General features: G+C 43.4%; 1 protein-coding gene and 1 long non-coding RNA gene across 5 annotated transcripts in view; one reads left to right on the forward strand and one right to left on the reverse strand.

Annotated features, from left to right (window-relative positions):
• LOC551772 (zeta-sarcoglycan) overlaps positions 1-17,687 on the forward strand; it is a 214,760-nt gene that overhangs the window by 87,353 nt on the left and 109,720 nt on the right. The gene's annotated exons all lie outside the window — the stretch shown is intronic.
• LOC100578436 overlaps positions 6,995-17,687 on the reverse strand; it is a 141,990-nt gene continuing 131,297 nt past the window's right edge. For all 3 annotated transcript variants that reach the window (XR_003304188.1, XR_410400.3, XR_410401.3), the window contains one exon: positions 6,995-11,628. This is a non-coding gene — a long non-coding RNA (uncharacterized LOC100578436). The remainder of the gene's footprint in view (positions 11,629-17,687) is intronic.

Here is a 17,687-nt window from a genome sequence, read left to right on the forward strand (position 1 = left end):
AGAAACGAGGAGAGGACCACGCCCTTGGGAAGGTTCTTGCCGAAACCGGTAAAAATCCCGGTTGCCGCATAAAATCCGGACGAGTCCGGCGAAAAATCGAAATCGGGGCCACGAGTGACCCTCGCCACTTGATATTCCACGTTGCGAGCGCTGATGCAAGCGTTAGCAAGACGAGGGGTGTGCGTCGGTTCTCACCCTTCCGAGATCCATCGGGCGAAACTGCAACGGGCAAACATAAACCGACTCTGATCCTCATCACTCCTCCCCCTCCTCCCCCTGGCTTGTTCGCGGGGTTTTATTCGCGTGTTGGAGCCGGCTACACCGACGGACAGCTGAATCAGACATTGTTATACATCGCTGGCGTTGCCCGGTTGTAAACGTCTTGTCCGAGTAATATCGGGCCAACGTGGAAACGTGGGCAAGTTTCGCCCTCCCCCCGCTCCCTCCCCCAGCTGTTTACCGCGAGAATTTCCGCCTCGACTTTAACCCTCCTCCTCCTCCTCCTCTTCAACGCGCCTCAACTTTCCAACCCTGAATCAAGGCGTCGTAAATTGTTACGAATTTGCTAATTCCATAATTTCGACGCGTGAGTTACGAAGATATTTTTATTATTGTTATAAGGGGTGGAGGAGTGGACAGGATCGTTTCCTTTGAGAAGAGAAGAAGAACGAGAGAGGAAAATTTTTCTTGGAATTTGATGATTTTTGAAGATCGTTCTATTATTCGTTAAGATGGAATATAATATAGAGTTGGATTGGTATAATAAAAAAATTTCGAGGAGAGAAGGCAAAATCGATGTTGAATCCGCTCCAAAGTTCGTGTTCGCAACAATTAAGGCGGACAGTTATCGTATCGATCTCAAAGTAGCGACGCAACACGTGTGTCATTTGGAAACGCTACAAGTGTCCCCCCGATTGTCCTACGACATTCTCATTTGCATTCTTTCGACGTCGTAACTCGCACGAACGCACCGACAATCGTGTACATAATTTCTTCCAAGCATTCTCTACACGTATCCAATCCTCCCTTCAAAATTCCCGAAACATTCCTTCCCCTATTACGTACACACACCCTTCTCCTTATCCCCTAATTCTGTTCTCCACGCAAATTGTTGCGCGCAAGGACAACGATTCGTCCCAAAAGACAGGAAAAATCAATTCTCTCTCTCGAAAAGAATTTTCGATCAACGGAAAAAAAAAAAAAAAAAATGAAAGGAGAGGAAAGCAACGATGACGCAGCTGCCAAAATCGAAAAGGGTTGATTTACCCTTGTGGCGGGATCGCTTTGAGAGGGAATCGACACGTGTTCGCCCGCGTAATACCGAACAGAGATCGAATAACCGCGTTTAGGCGGGCGTCAAATTTAATCGCGAGCCGCCTCTCCGAAAATCCATTATATATACCCTTACTCCGCGCGCTCGTGTCCCTTGGAACGCGAGGAGGGAAAGAAAAATGGAGAGAGAGAGAGAGAGAGAGGAAAGAAAAAAGAGAAGAGGGGAGACGAAAACGAGGAGAACGAGGGCGAAAAACACTCGCGAATAATGCCGCGATGCGAAATGCACGGTTCACCGCGCATAATTACGAGTGCACGACCACCAACGCCGGGAATCGTAGTTCTGGAATTATTGCGGGAGCGAAACGGGCGCAACCACGCGCTGCTCTGAACGAGCGAGGCAAAAACACGATGGGGAAGACGAGGAGTTTGAGGTTGGAGGAGGAGGAGGAAAAAAGAGGAAAGAGGCGAGGAAAGGAAGCAGGGGTGAGCAGAGAGAGAGATGGAAATTAGGAAAATAATAATATTCGAGGCTTTTGAATCCCCCGAACAATTAGCTGCAGGGTACTCGAGAGGCCAAACAGTTTAAATCTAATAACGCCGCCACGACCCTCCTTGTATCTTGCATCTTATTATCGTCGCCCCGATTCCCTCCCCGCCCGATCGTCGCCCCGACCTTGAGAGCCGCTTTGTCTCCAACCCTCCGACCCCGTCGTTTCGTTTGCTCGAGTTCTCGAGTTTGAAAAACGGGAAGAGAGAGAGAGAATATTCCGTTTCTCAGAATACACAGTGATCTCGGATTAAAACAACGCGATCTCGATTATCTTTTAACGGGCGGTTAAACGGAAGTGGAGGATTAATAAACACGGCTCTCACGAGATTTCGTTTGCGACATTTCTCTCGACCCTTCTTTTTCTTCTTTTTCTTTTTTGTTTTTCCCCCCCTCCCCACGTCGATCTGGTCTCTTAATGGCGAACGGCTATCCGGAAAGGCATCCCGTGATTGCCGGGGATAAAGTTTCGTTGACAGGAAAAACGAAATACGCGGTGAAAAAACGCGCGCACGGATGGCGGCGGGGAGTAAATAAACAAACAAGAAACACAAGCGTCGATATCTGAGGGAGATAAGAGGGAGGGAGGGAGGGAGAGAGAGAAAAAAGGATCCGTGGCAATGACAGTTCTGACACAGGATCGCGGATTCAATAATCCGGTGCTATTGAATGGCGAAAGCTGAAAATAAATACGCCAAGCTTTTCGCATCGATCCAAGTGGGCTTTATCGCTCCGCGATCCTTGCCTCGAGTAACACGCGGCCGTGGAAAAGTGAGCATTAAAAAAAAAAAAAAAGGAAAAAAAAAAGAAAAAAGGAGAGGAAAAAAAAAAAGGGACCCGCTTAAAATATCATTCGGCTCCCCGGAGTAGCGAGTGACAACCGAATCATTCGCGGCTCGACTCATTGACTCGTTTCGTTGCAACGATCGTGTACTCGTATTTTTGAATCACGGCTTTTCATTTGCGCGCAACAGTTCGCCGATTCCGACCAGGGAAATAAACGCGTGAAAAATAATTTCGTGGTTCGTTTCGGTGTTTTTTTCTTTTTTCCATCCATTTTTATTTCTTTCTCCTTTTTTCCTTTTTTTTTTATGATTTACTACTTGAAAAATTGTTCGATCGGTACCTTTGAGATATATATATATGTAAAATATATATGTATGAAAAATCGTGGTTCTTTTGTTCGAACTTTTCGAGCACAAGTACAAAATTCTCCGAATAGTTGATTTATCTTTTTTCTTCTTTTTTGATGCAATGAAATCGAAATAAATAAATTTACAAATTTTAGACCAAAACTTTTCAATTATCTTGAATCGTTCTCTTCGGTAACGTAATTTATTTAAGAATATTTAAACAAACTCCAAACTCCATATCATATAAAATCTTGAACGTCTCGAGACGTTCGAATCTTCTTCTTCGTCTTCGTTTTCGGAGAAAAGATTTCACCACTTTAATTCCCCCATAGATAATAGTAACGAATCGAGGTACGCTCGATCAGAAAAGACAGCCGCAAATTGTCAGGATCGTTTTCATCCTGACAAATATTCCCCCCTCTCGATGATCGATGTCCCCAGGCCTGGCTCTTCACGCCTCGTGCCCTCGTTTCTCCTCGTTCTCGAGTTAGGAATCGCGGTTAGAGGGTTGTCTCCGCGGAGGGGAGTGAGAAATTAGGGAAGGTTTAACGGTGGCCACAGCTCGGCGGGCCCCCGCTCTAAGCGATCATGGATTAGCTGGAAAGAGGAAACGCGGAACACGTGAGGGGGGTGGAGGAGGGCACACAGCGCTTGGCAAAACCATGCGCCAGCCAGCTAATTACTATGGCACGACGACGGTTTAGAGGCCGGCTTCGCTCTCGTGATCGTTACGGCCATCCGGCCGCCGAGTGGGTGGAGGGAGGGATTCCGTTTCCCAGCCGGAGTCAATGATGCTGTGTACTTGCGCTCGTTACATGGATCTAACTAATGCAAGAAGTTCGAATCGACGTTAGATGCGAATCAATTCGTGTATGCTGCTACTACTACTACTACTGTGGAGTAGAAGAGAGTTTCAATGATCGACGAGGATAGAAACGATGAGTTTATGAAAACAATTATTTGTCGTTCCCAATAATAAGAAGCTGATTATCTTTATCTTTTAACAGGGATAACTTCCATACGCGTATTTAAACTATTTCTCGCATGCTGAGTCGCGGGAGGAAAAAGAACGAAGGAAAAAGAGAAAGGGAAGCAAAAAATGTTGGTGCCTCGTTAATGCGATAACGTTCCGCTTTCGTCGAGTGGATTTCTGGCCTGGTAGAGGGGGGAGAGAAGCCAGCATTCGTGTTACGAGTGTAGAAACAAAAGAGGTGCGCGGGAGAAACGAGAGTGCGACGTGTATGAGGCGGTAATAAAAATGAAGGTCGCTTTTCGTGCGATCCGCGATTGTTGTCGATCCGTGTATACGAAAGATACTCTGTTGTGTCTCTCCTTCGTTTCGTAGATATCACGTGGTATCGAAGAGATATTGGTTCGCGTGCTCGTCACGTCTCACGAATCCTCGACGGATAATGATTCGGTGAACGGAGAGAGAGAGAGAGTGCAATCTTGCCGCTCAAATAGGCGGCAAACAAGGCGTTGAAATCGTGGGTGTCGAAGGATGAGAGAGGGGGAGGAGGAGGGGGAGAGATGAAAGCGAGAATCTCTTGGAGAAAGATTATTGTCGCTTACTCGAGGAGAAGGGAAAATGACTGGGAGGATGCTAATTAACCAGCCCCGGGTACTCTTCGGTCTCTGACACGAAGGCCTCTTCCTCTTCCCCTCCCCTCCCTCTCTCTCCTCAAAAGATGTTTACGCTGCGAGAGGATGCTTTAATCGAGTTGAAGAGACGAATCGAGTAACCCAATTAACTCTCTCTTCCGTTACTTCTACGCTATGCTTCCGTGCCTCGCCCCCTTCTTTTCTTCACCCCCCCCCTCTCTCTGTCTGTCTTCGTTTCTCTGTTTTATAACAGCGTTTCTTCGCTGTTTTCTCGCATTCCACGCTCCATCGACAGCGTTTCGTCCTCTTCACTTGGCATAAACGTCAACCGACCGCGCGACGAAACGTCTTTCCCCATCGGGGGAAAAACATTTTCCACGGAATACGGGATACGGATGGGGATCGTCTCGCTCGACGGTGACATGACCGGTGACAGGGATAATTAATTTCCCTAATTGAAGTCTCTGTCTTTCTGACTGGGGCAACCGGTTGCTCCTTAGGGAGGCGGGTCCTCGATCGAGTTTCGTTCGAGTTTGTAATGGGAAGTCAACTCAAGATTTATTATTCCACTTATTGCCGTGGTAAGATCTTAAGTTTCAATTGTGATCATTCCGTGCATCATTCGTGTTTTTCATTTTCGATTGGAAAAATATTATTTCGATCCTTAATCATTACGATTCATCACGAGAAATTCGAAGAAATATATTTCGAAATTTTTTCCAATTGAAAGTTAAGAGATCCCTCGTAATAGATCGTAAACGCGATCGATTGTAAACTCGTTTTCAAAATTGTTACAGAGAAAATACAAAGAAGGAAAAAAGAAGAAAGGAATATTTTTCCACGCCAGTTTGCTCGATTAATTTCATCGTTTTCGGGTGAAGGATTTTTCGGAGGGGGAAAAAAAAAAAAAAGAAAAAAAAAATACACCACGACCACTTTGCACTGCGAAACGCAACCTCGTTAATGAATACCGCGCACCGCCGCCATGTCCTCCGGCTTCCGGTTCATAAACGTCACGTCGTGGCATGTGCAATTTTCGGCCGCAATTGCGTATAGTCGAAACTACACGCGCGATAGTTAGGCGAAACTGCGTGGAATGCATCAAATCCCCCTCTCCCTCCTCCTCCCCTTGTCTACTTCTTCCAGGGATTAATTGACGCGCGAAATTATAAATATGAATTTATGCTCGGCTAGAAAATTATCCGTTGTTTATTTGGAATCCTCGATTCTGGGGGAACGAAATTTCCAAGGAGAATATCTCGAATTTTAATTTGAAATCGAATTGAACAATGATTTGTCGTTGATTGATGGAAGGTTCGAAAGAATCATCCCGCGTGGGGATAAATCTTATTTTTCTTACGGATAAACGAAAAAGGAAAAAAAGAAGAGAATTCTGGGAAATACAAGATAATGCGATCTTCTCAATTATCTCCACGCTCGAGTTTTTAAAACAATAATTTTAATGAAAATTCATATTTCCCTCCTGCGTTTCCAAATGCGCGAAAAATTATGAATCCCTCTTTTTTTTTTTTATCTCTGCAAAGTAGCTTATTTTAAGCTTGTATTCTCGTGTTGATATTATAATATGTAATAAAAATTACTTACATTCGTATTAACGCATTATACCGTATTCTTTTCTCTTTATCGTCTTATCCCGTTTCAATCCTGTTTGATTTTCCCCCATCAATTATTCAAATAATCCCAAAATCCTTTTTCCCCTCCTTTTGTAAAAGGAGATGCAATTGACAAAGACAGGGGATTGCCTCCTCGAACAATCGCTCAAGGCGTGTAGGTCTTAGGTCAAAGAGCCAGCATCACACGTGACTGGTTATCACCTTGAAATTTTCCTTCGCGTCTCTTACAATTTTTTTTCCATTATAAAAAAGCACCTTCTCAGGCGAATCCCTTTTCGAATCTTCTTTTTATTTTGGAGTAAATTTTTCCTCGCGAGCGACGAAAGGAAAACGAAAAACTTGGCATCTTTAAAATAGAATGTTACGCGTTAGAGATTGCCAATTAATTGCGAAAGAAATGTTTAAATCCAGGAATTTGAGAAGGAGATTGAATGAAATTCGAAATTCTCGAATTGTCAAGAAATGTTAATGATACGGAGGGGGAGAAAAAAAAGAAGAAAATTTCTAATTTTCGAGAGAAACGATTCCGAATTTTCAATTCGATGCATTCGAATATGATTTTCGAATTTATCTTTTCCCTTTCGTCCATCTGAATAATCGGATTTTATCTTAAAATTTCAAAACTTTCTTTCTTCTGGTGACAATGATCTTTTGCAGAATAATCACAGTTAATGAAAATTTACTTTTCTCTTCACGATGATCCTTTCAACGAATATTTGATCGACGGAGTAAATTTTTCCAAAACATCGGCACGCTCGTGCATCAAAAGCCGTAATAATTAATCAGATGAGAGAACACAAACGTTTGTGTAATGCGATTTTAATTGCGAATAAACTGGCGCCAATTATAATTCTTTCTTCTCTTAGAGAGAACGAAACGTTCACTGCGGCTCTAATTATAAAATACACAAGATAGGATTTCAGCTTCGTAAACATAATAAAAAAGAGCTCGAAATTAATATCACATTAATTATTCCAATTATTAAATTAAATTTAAACGTCGCTTTATATATCATACAATTCTTCTTTTTTGAGAGAACGAATTAAATCCCAAGTAAAATTCTTCGTCTTCCAAATTTCAGATATCCGAGAAACCAAAAGTCGATTTTATCCCTCCTTTTAACAATCCTCTATTTTCCACCCGATTCGCGACACTTCCACCCGAATATAACGAGATAAACTCGATTACGAGCAACTTCGATTGACGAAGAAATCGCGAATGTGATTATTCTCGAGCGTCTCCGCGCGCGCGAAAGTTCGTTAAAGGATAATTTGCGATAAATCGGCGAAAATTCTGATAACCATCGAAATGTCACGAAATATGGTTGTACTTATCCACTCGTAAACCCTTCGAGATTGTTATTCGAGAAATTGAACGAATTGTGTCGTTCGAAAGTGTGGATGGAATGCCGTGGAAAGGAAGGAAGAGCAACGTTGTTGAAGGCTTAACCGATTCGATCCTAATTTTCACGTCGATCCTCGATTCGTCGAAATTTGAAAGGAAAGAAGAGAAGAGGAAGGATACTTTTTCCTCCCTTTTCAACCACTTTTAACTATTTTCTTTATATCGAATTTAGAGAATTTAGATTAATCGGAAATCGATTAATTTCGAAGAATCTTAAAGGATGCGTTCAGTTACAAAATAAATCCAATTACTCTACGCTCGAATAACAAGCGTACGAATTAACATTAAACTTCATTTCACCGGCGCCTATCTAAATTTAATCTGGGATGCAATTTATCCACGCATCACCGTGTAATTCCCCCCCGCTGATACCTTCAGAAAAACTCGCGCCACAACACCTTTCCTTCCCTTCCGTTCGAGCCTCGCTTCCCCTCTTCCCACTAATCACTCGGCCCGGCCACGATAACGCTGAACGCGGCGTAATTAACGGCGTGTAATCGGAGGGAGGGTCGGTTTCATTCATTCTTCCATCGTTACACCGTGCGTACGCCCGATCGATCTCGAGTGTCGCGTGCCATCGTACACACCTCTCGTGTATGATAATCAACCGTTCGATATTGACCTGCATTCAGGGGGAGGAAGAAGGGAGAGAGGCGCAAACTCTGTTTTCTACGATTCTTCTACGAGTCTATGATTCTTTGAACGTTGCAAGGGAAAAATTGGAGCTCGAATTGGAGTATTATTCGTGTATGGGATTAGGCCGATCGATACTTGTGCGAGTAAAAATAAGAAAAGAACATAGATCGAAACATAGGTCTTCCGCAAACCTGTTTTATTATCACGCTTTATTACCACGAAAAGGAAGTTTACGTTTCCATTTCCAAAGGGAAATTGAATTTATCACTCCCCCTCCAATTTCATCTTTATCTTCTGCTCTGGAAGCGCGGAAGTGAAATGCGCTGTTAATCCTTCCTGTTCTGATTCTTGCCGCTAATTGACGTTTGAACTTCATCGCTATTCCTCGCAGACAGAGTTGGATATTTAATCCGTGAATCGAAGTGATTTTGAAGTTAAAAATTTGGAATGAAGTTACTTCGAGTAATTACTTATTAAAATTCTCGTCACGTTTTGAACAATAAATCATCAAAGTGATATCTTTTTCTTATTTTCACTCGTAGAATATATTCTCGTGCACAGTTTGATCGTTTAATCCGGAGACAATCCTTGTATATTACGATCATAACGATGCACTGTATTCCTCCGACGTTCTATTAATTGACTTATTCCACTTGCCTGACAAATGACTGATCTATACTTGTTTGATAATAGTAACGCAGCTTTACCATTTGTCCGGCCGTAAAAGCCTCCTTTCTACCGATTGCCTTAGTCCGACGACAAATGATTGATCCACAATATTTATCGGATGGATAAACTGACCCGTGTTACTCGCCTGACAAACGACCGACTTACACTACTCATTTAACTACGACTGTATCCCCAGCGATGGAGAAAATTTAATAGTTGAAGCTACGAATAAACTTTGGATAAATTACTTCAATAATCTATTCTTCAAAAACAATATCGAATAATTGTACTGATCGAGATTAACTAACGAGGAAAAGCGAATAAATAATTAATCGAAGTAACTTTATTCGAAATTGTCAACTGGTTACTTTTTCAACGAGCTAATATCCTCTCTCGTTCTCCTTGTCTGACAAATAACCAACAAATGATTGACTTATTCTATTCGTTCAACCATCATATTCCATTTCTAATTTTTCCCCTCCAGGATTAACAATCAAGATAGACCAGACGGTCTAATCGTATCCAGGTGTCGTGCGGATAGAGCGCATTAAGGGGCGAAACGAGAGAATAATGCCGGTTGGCATAAGTGGTATAACCGTGTAAAGGGCTCGTTCGTAATTGCTGTAAAAACGATATGATTACAACAGGAGGAGCGTAATTGCATTACATACTACGCATTGCTCGCTACGCATGAAATAATGGGGGCTGCGTCTCTTCTCTTATACAGAGTGTGCAAAATTTCAGAAAAACGTAATTCCATTCTTTTTATTATCGAATATAATAATTCGAAATTAACTCAAGATCGATGAATCTAAGGAGATTTTGCAACATTCGTGGACAAAGAAATTTTACATCGCCGCTCGTATAATCCCCTTCAACTATCCTTTTCCTCAAACACCCTGTATACTCGCGTGCGCGCGTAAAAAGGGTGAGTGGAAAGGGGTTGTGTATAGCCGCCGTTTGTAGCTGCGCCGGAGTTATGGCCAATAAACCACGCACGCACGAATATAACTGTCGGTCGAGCGCGCGCGGATGGAAAAAGAGGAAGAGGAGGAATATCTCCCCTCCCCCCTGTTCCTCGAGGACAAGGGTTCTTCCCCGGCCGCGATAAATGAATATTTAATCTATCTTCTCGCGTGGATGTAACTAATTTGAAGGTAGCCGGGTCGGCCGGCCGGCCCTCTTAAGCGGCCCCGGTAAATCTCCCAAGTTCTCACCCCTCTTCAAGGGTTGGGACGTAACCTCGACACCACGGTGTCGTCGTCGATCAACCCTCTCCCTCTCTTTCTTCCGCGTCCAACCTATCCGCGCGGATTCATTCGGTATTCCATTCGTGGCACGCTCCCCCGCCGCGTGAAATTCGCCTCCCCATTGTTCTTTTCGATCATATTCACCGCCACTTGGGGACCCCGCCATTGTCCTTAACTCGATATTAATTATCGCGTCGTTAACCGGGGGGAGATATTGTCCGAGTTAACCTGCTTCGTTTCTGAATAAATAAAACTGCGGCTCCGGGGACAATGGAGGGTAGATAATACGTTTCCCTTTTTTTTGTTTTTTTCTTTTTTATGAGAGATACAGAGAGACTGTTCCGAGTCTCCCTTTCTTTCCTTTTTCTCGCTTCTGGTCGAGATTTCGCTTCTGGAAAAATCTTTGCGTGACGGAAAACCTCGACGAAAGGAAAGGGAAAAGTGGAGAGAGAAGGGGTAAGTTTATCGGTGTATTAATTCGAATTACGTATGTGTGTGTGTGAGAGAGAGTAAAAACTCAGGAGAGGGAGACTGTTTTAGCAAATATTCGCAATCGTTAAATTTCCTGGAACAACTCGGTACGTGTTAATAGAAAAGGGAGGCTTATCTTTTCCCAACCGGTCGTTAACGAGTCTCGCCGTATCTGACGCTTGAACGGGGCGATTCTGGATACGGTTGATGACGGAAAAAGGCGAAATAAAATAATATTCCCCTTAATAATGGGTCGAGTGAAACGGCAATGGCCGGGAGACGAATTGAGCCTTGCCCTTCGCTACCCTCTCTCTCGAGGACGTTACGTCCTCGAGGGCCGTAAATTCCGCCCCTCCTGGAAATACGAGCATCCACGGGACGTGGATCTTAAGTTTATCGTTCAAAAATCAATCTCTACCAATAATCTCCACCAATTCTTCCTCGCCAATCATCTCTCAGATTCCTCCCCTTAATTTAAGAAAACACCCCGTCTTGTTCGTATCTTTTTAGAGAAATAATTTTCCATTCCAGAGTGAAATGACGACTTCCTTTCTCTCTCTGATTATTTCGCGAGATCACGGATGTCGCGATAATTGCAAAGTTTCTCCGGATCCTGTTCCTTTTCGGCGTGAAAGACAGACAGAGAGAGGGGAGAGGAAATGAGCGCGATATCGCGTAATTATTGCTCGGTTTTGAGGGTGGGAACCGCACGGATTCTTCCTTTTCAAAGCTTGTAGGAGATAATCTTGAAACAGGAGGTTTGTCTAATAACTCGGTGCGTCAAAAGGATAGCTTCCGCTTCATTAAGCCTCTCGAAAACTTGCCGGTTGATTAAGACGGATGCCGTGCTCGTCATGGATCATTCTCTATGGGGCTATTGGACAGCTAGCTACGCATTCATACGATCATTCATGGATCGTGATATAGATACGAGTTGATAGTTACGATACAAGCTCACGAATCCAAAGTGGTTCAAAGTGGTAGATGATGGACATTCCTCTTCGTAACTGCAACAAAAAGTTTATAATTTATAGTTGTGTTCACGAACGACCCAATTTCTTAGCGAATTATTCAAAATGATAGATCCTTTCCTCTTCATAACACAAGAAAAATTATAACAAATGAAATTACTGTGGGCCTATTTTTTAACGATGAATGAAAATTTTAGAATGGATATCGTATTTTTGTAAATATAATGATCCATAAGGTAATCGAATATCCCCCTTCGAGCCATAATTCTTCGGCCGTATAGGAAAAATTAAAAGATTAATACGAATACCCCGTTTACGAGCTTATAAATTTTCTATCATAGCACACACACAGCGGTTACAACCTTTTCAATTCTGTTTCATAGAATTTTAACGGGGAGAGAAGGAGTATTTTAGAAAGCCGTCTTTTCCGCGAGATTGTCCGGATAGAGAAAAATCTGAATAGATCCTTTCGCTCCGGATAATTCCTTGGAATACATACCCTGATCTTAAAGCAAAGAGAGCGGAGGGATCGTTTTTTTACCAATTTCGATTCTCTTCAACCCGATGCGAAATTAGCGAGTTCTTTTGAAAGGTAATGAAAATTCCTCGATCGTCGCAATTCTTAAACCGTTACAACCGTCGTCGTCTCTCTCTCCTCCCCCCTCCGCTAAGGGACGAGAGCTATTCGTCTTCCCAAGTTTTCCACGCCACCTTCCCCTCCTGCATCGATCCTCTTTCTTATTCCTTTTCATTCCTTTTCCGCTTTTCATTGTTCCAACGTTCTCTTTCTCTTTCACTCTCGCGTGAAAATCCTCGCGCTGTTGAAGAAAGAAGAGTAACACGAAAGAGTAAAATTTTATCGAGCAGGATAGTAAGACTTTGGCGATCGTGAAACGAGCAGAAGAGTCTTGATACTGCATGCATTATGTATAGGTCTCCGTGCAACGCCACTTGCGCGCTTTGGCACGCGAACGAATTTACACGATTTAACGAATCTTTTTCTCAATCTTGGATCGAACTCTTCTTTGTTTTCTTGTTTCTTTGAGATCAAATTTTTATAAAGCTCGTATAATCTTCTTTATCCTCCTTCCTATATATTTCTCAAGTATATCATTTTATATCTACTTTTAATTCGTTCAATAAACTTTTGACAAAAATTTGTATTAATGTGATTATAAAATTCGAAATACCAGATATTATTATTTGTATAATTATTATTTGTATTAAGGAAGTGGAAGAAATTGCCTTTTTGTCCACAGCAATATTTCCAATCCTCAATATTCGCGCAATATTGATAGCCACCCCTTTCTCTGCGCGAGAAAGAAGCTCCGTCCCGTTGTGCCACTTTCACTCTACGAAATTCAAATTTGCGCGCCTAATTTTCGAGAACGAATAATCAAAATTTTCAGATGCAAAGTGGCTCCTCTCGTAATCCCGTGGCGCGAGAAATTCCCTCACCCTTCGGCGAAACAAGAACGAAACTCGATTCCACGCGCTTCATACACTCGTGTATGTGCGTGTGTACCTATATTTCTCTTTCTTTTCCTTTCTCTCGTCCATCCTTTTTCCCTCCTTTCCTTCTTCCCTTTCCTTCTCCTTCTTCTTTTCCATTAAATTCGTTTCGTCAGTTATGAAAGATTCCCTCGTTTCCACGCGTCTTCGGAGGTTGCCGACATCCAACATCAGAGCCTTGAGGAGGGATATTCTCGAGGAACAACGCGTGCCCTCCGGGGCCGGTAGAGAAAGTTTCCACTAAGTACGGTTAAATAAATCAACGGGCGCATTGCGTGCAAGCTTTAAAACGAGTTTTTAATTTAAACGTATCCCGGCGCAAATACGTAATTTCCATGATTTAGCGGTGTTCTTCTTCTCCGTTTCCTTTTTTCTCTCTCTCTCTTTCTCTCCCATTTTTCTATTCTTCTCTCTTTTTTTTTTCCTTCCCACTTTTCCCACTCCTTTCTTTTCTCTCGACCCTCTTCGGGGTTGAATAAAATTGAAAACGAATCTTTGGAAGGGGAGAAGAGAGAGGATGGAGGACGAGTTGCTGGATATTTAAGATAATGGGGGGACGGGTACGGCGTTACATTCATAGACGATTACTTAAAACTTTCGAACGATTATGGCCGCGATACGTTAACGCCGGCTACTGTTTTCATCCCCTTATAGGATAGCATAAAGAAAAAGAGGGGAACAGCCGTAAAGAGTCGTTTGTACCATTAAATTTGCCGCTCCCTTTCCCTCTCTCCTTTTTTTCCCGAGTTTTTTTTCACTCTTAATGTAACACGCTCAAACCTATGAAATCCAAAACTTGTATACGATTCATCCATGACAGGCAGAATATTTTAAGAATTTTCTCTAATCCAATTATTGTCAAAGAAAAGTTACAAGAATGCTATTCCATGCGACCGAATTAAACGAATCAATCATCTTAGATTTTCATCGAGAGAAAACAAAGTACCATTCACTGGAAAAAATGGCCATGGACGCACTCGAAGAAAAGATGATCTTAAAATTACTCTTTTCGTCCACGATGAAAATTCACAAGTGTATGTATGATTGACAGATGATGAGAACGCTTCGAAACCCGCGTATCCTTCGATATTAAAAAAAAAAGAAAGAAAGAGAAGAAGAAAAAGAGAAAGAGAAGGGAATGCAAAAAAGGACGCGTGTCGGATCGGGTAATTTGCAGTTACACGGAGATCGGACAATAGCTGCGGCCGATCCCCCTAACGCGGGGGACGCGAAATGTTAAGCAATTTCTCCGGCTGATTTCAATTTCAAATTAACGCGTTCCCCATGCAAATTAACGCGGATCGGTGGTGCTGCGTCAATATTCATCGGCGGTCGTAAGCGGGTTACGGATTTTTCTCGCGCGACCTCCCCTCCCTCTCTCCACAACTTCCCTCCCTCCCTCCCTTCCATCGTCTTTCCCTGCCGCTTTCCGTGCACGCGATCGGTCAGCCCTGAACCGATCCAAAATATCACGTAATACCGATAGTCTGGGGGTATTTCTGCAAGCCGACGATTTGCGCGAATGGGTTAATTACCATCGAGATTGACTCGAGTACAACTGTAATTAAGAGGAAGCTCGGGCTTTGAGGGGGACGGACGGATAGGGACCGATCGTGATCACTGGAATCGTGACGGTGGAAGGGGTGGTTGAAGATGGAGCCGGTGCAAAGGCGGATACCAGAGACAGAGAGAGAGAGGGAGGAAGAGGGAGAGAGATCGGTGACTTATTTGCATGTAATAGGTCGAGAGTCTGACTCGATAACGAGATCGAATCGACGATCGTTTCCCCTCAAATGCGCCTTTTTTTTTATTTCGGTCACACTTATTTTCTACCTCTCCCCCCCGCTTTGCCACGCTTCGTCACGCTCGCTGAATATTCATATACCATAGGTCGAAATAGAATTAGCCGGCGAGTTATTAGCCCGTGAATTAACGTTATTCACGAGAAGGGGGGAGGTATATCCGCTCTTGCTTCGATCCAGATTAATCTGTTTATCATACGTGTGCATATATATATATACGCGATCATTATCGTAGAAACGATTCGTGGAATGAATGGAAGAGTCTCTCTCTGTCTCTCTCAAAGATCGAGAATCGGTTCATTATGTGTGACCGAGTGTGCATTTAAACCGGGCGCGCTTTTCATCCGCGGATGTCGAGATCTCGAGGACCAAATCCGATTTAACCTTTTTTGCGCTTTTCACCCCTTCCTTTCTCTTCGTTCCGTGCTCGGAACCGACTCGTTTCATCGTTTGAAACACGCGCTTGCAAAGAAAAAAAAAAAAAAAGAAAAGCGGGAGTTGTAAGTTAAAAAGCCGAAGAAGCTGGCCAGGGTGAAAGAGAAACGGGGGAGGGGCGGGGGGAATCTGCATGAACTCGAGGCTTTAAGTGGGTCTAGAACGAAATTCATCGCGGGAATCGAGAGAGAAAAAGTGAGAGGAGGAGGGAGAAGGGATCGTACCAGTTTGGTCGGGTTGGTTGAACTCAAAGAAAATCCTGATTCGCCCAGATGAAGAACGCACGGCTCCCGACTTTTTGATTCCTATCCCATCTCTCTCCACGTCCTGCTTTCCTTCTAATCGTGTTTCCGCGCCTTTTTGTTTTATCCTTGCTCTTTTCTTTTCTCTCTCTCTCTCTTTCTTTCTTTCTTCTTCACTGTTTCCTTCGTCTCTGTTGGTCGATTCCGAGGGCTCGTAGTTTTCTCGTCGAACGTGACGTCGTCGATGGGGGAAAATGGAGGAAACTGAGGAAAGGTTGAAACGAGGTTCTCGCGAATAAGGAAATAATTAGAGTGCTCTATTTCGAGTTCTTCTCTCACCGTCTTAATTTCCTGCTCACGATACTTCCTCTTTCGATACGTTTTCACAGGGTGGAATGGCGGATGCACCGAGTTTCGTCCGAATTGTTCCTTAATTTTTCGAATCGAGCTGCTTCCAAACCAGAAGCGGAAGCGGAACGATAATAGTTTTTCTTTTTTAAATGCACTAATAAATAATCGATCAAAGTAGAGGAATAGATACATACAAAGTTTCCGTGTGTGTTGCATTCAAAAATTAATCTTTCAAAAATATCCCTCCCCTTTTTGACCGATATTTCGACGAAATAAAATATTCGAAACCAGCTTTAGCGACCCTTCATTAGGTCATCGTACCGCGCTTCAAATTCTATAACGGACTTCCAATTTTCCTCGATCAGTGCTATTTAGCAAAACAGATTCGACGCGAGCATCGGCCGATAACAAACGAAGGGATAAAGATCGAAATAACCCACCCTCCCCCCCCTTGGGCCAATAACTCCAACTAACCCTTCAATTCTTCCAACGTTCCATGCATTCCATCCCGCCCTGCCCAATATTTCACCCTCATTTTTCCCTCGAATGCAGACGACAAAAATCAATACTCGAAATCCGCTGAAACGAATAAAAGAAGAAGGGAGGAGAGGGTGGTGGCGGTTGGTTGGAAAAAACAAAATACAGAGCGAGGGAAAAAAGTCCACAAACCGAAAAACGGAGAAAAAAATTGAATATAGAAAACGAAAGAGAAAATAAGAAATAAGAAGAACCGGTATTAACACCAATTAACCTCGCATCTCGTGTTTTCTTCTTTTTTCATCGAGCGGAAAAACAAGGAGGGAAAAGCAGAGACAGAGAGAGACGTATCGTTCACCGTTGACGCGAAATGCGGTCATGTCGAGGCACCAAGATACCGCCTTTAGAAATTCCCGATAAACTAGAATCGAGCATGACGCGGCTTCCCCGTAATAGATGCGCCCCCAACCTCTCCTCCCCCTTTCCCCTCCCCAAGTATCCAAGTATCGCGTGCCGCGACCGGGGCGACGCATTTATGCAGCCTCTATGCGCTCGAGATCGTCGCCGGTGCTCGTCGTTTCGTGCTCGTCGTTTTCTACCCGTCCGCACGATCGCAGCTGCATCGTTTCGCGCCGCTAATCAAGCTTGATAGACGATCCCCGCCGATATTTCATAATATCGAAATTGTCCCGGGGAAATGCATCGGAGACTTTGCCTCCACCGGTTCCACCGCGTTAATGCGCGTTTTCTAAACGACCCTGGACGTAAAAAAAAAAGGAAAAAAAAAAAGAAAAATGCTCTCCCGTACAATGCCTCGGGCTGGCTACGATGTTTCGAAGATTCTTTCCGCTGGGGCGAGAGGGGCAGGGATCCGATGGGATTTGAAGTCGAGGGGGAGAGAGAGAGAAAAAAAAGAATCGATGAATCGACGTAATTGGAGAACCGCGTAATTGGAATTTATCGGATCTGCGTGGACTCTCGGGAAGTTTTGCCGCGCGAAAGTTTTGACGGGAATTGAAAATGATCAACACGCGCGAATTTGCGAAATGGATGGATTCGTAGTTATCGCGGTTATCGCAGTTAAGCCTTGGCGTGAGGCGCGTGAACCCCTGTTCGGGGTCCATCGGCCACGGACTTTAATCACTTTTACTTGTCGTTATTATATACAGATTTTTTTTTAAACGAATTAGGAATGAGAGAACCTTTTCTTCTTTTCCTTTATTAGGATTTTAATCCTTCGTTGATTTTCGCGTTATTCGATATTACTCGTACATCA

The sequence above is a fragment of the Apis mellifera genome, linkage group LG2, assembly GCF_003254395.2.
Source record: "Apis mellifera strain DH4 linkage group LG2, Amel_HAv3.1, whole genome shotgun sequence".
NCBI classification, from domain to species: Eukaryota; Metazoa; Arthropoda; class Insecta; order Hymenoptera; family Apidae; genus Apis; species Apis mellifera.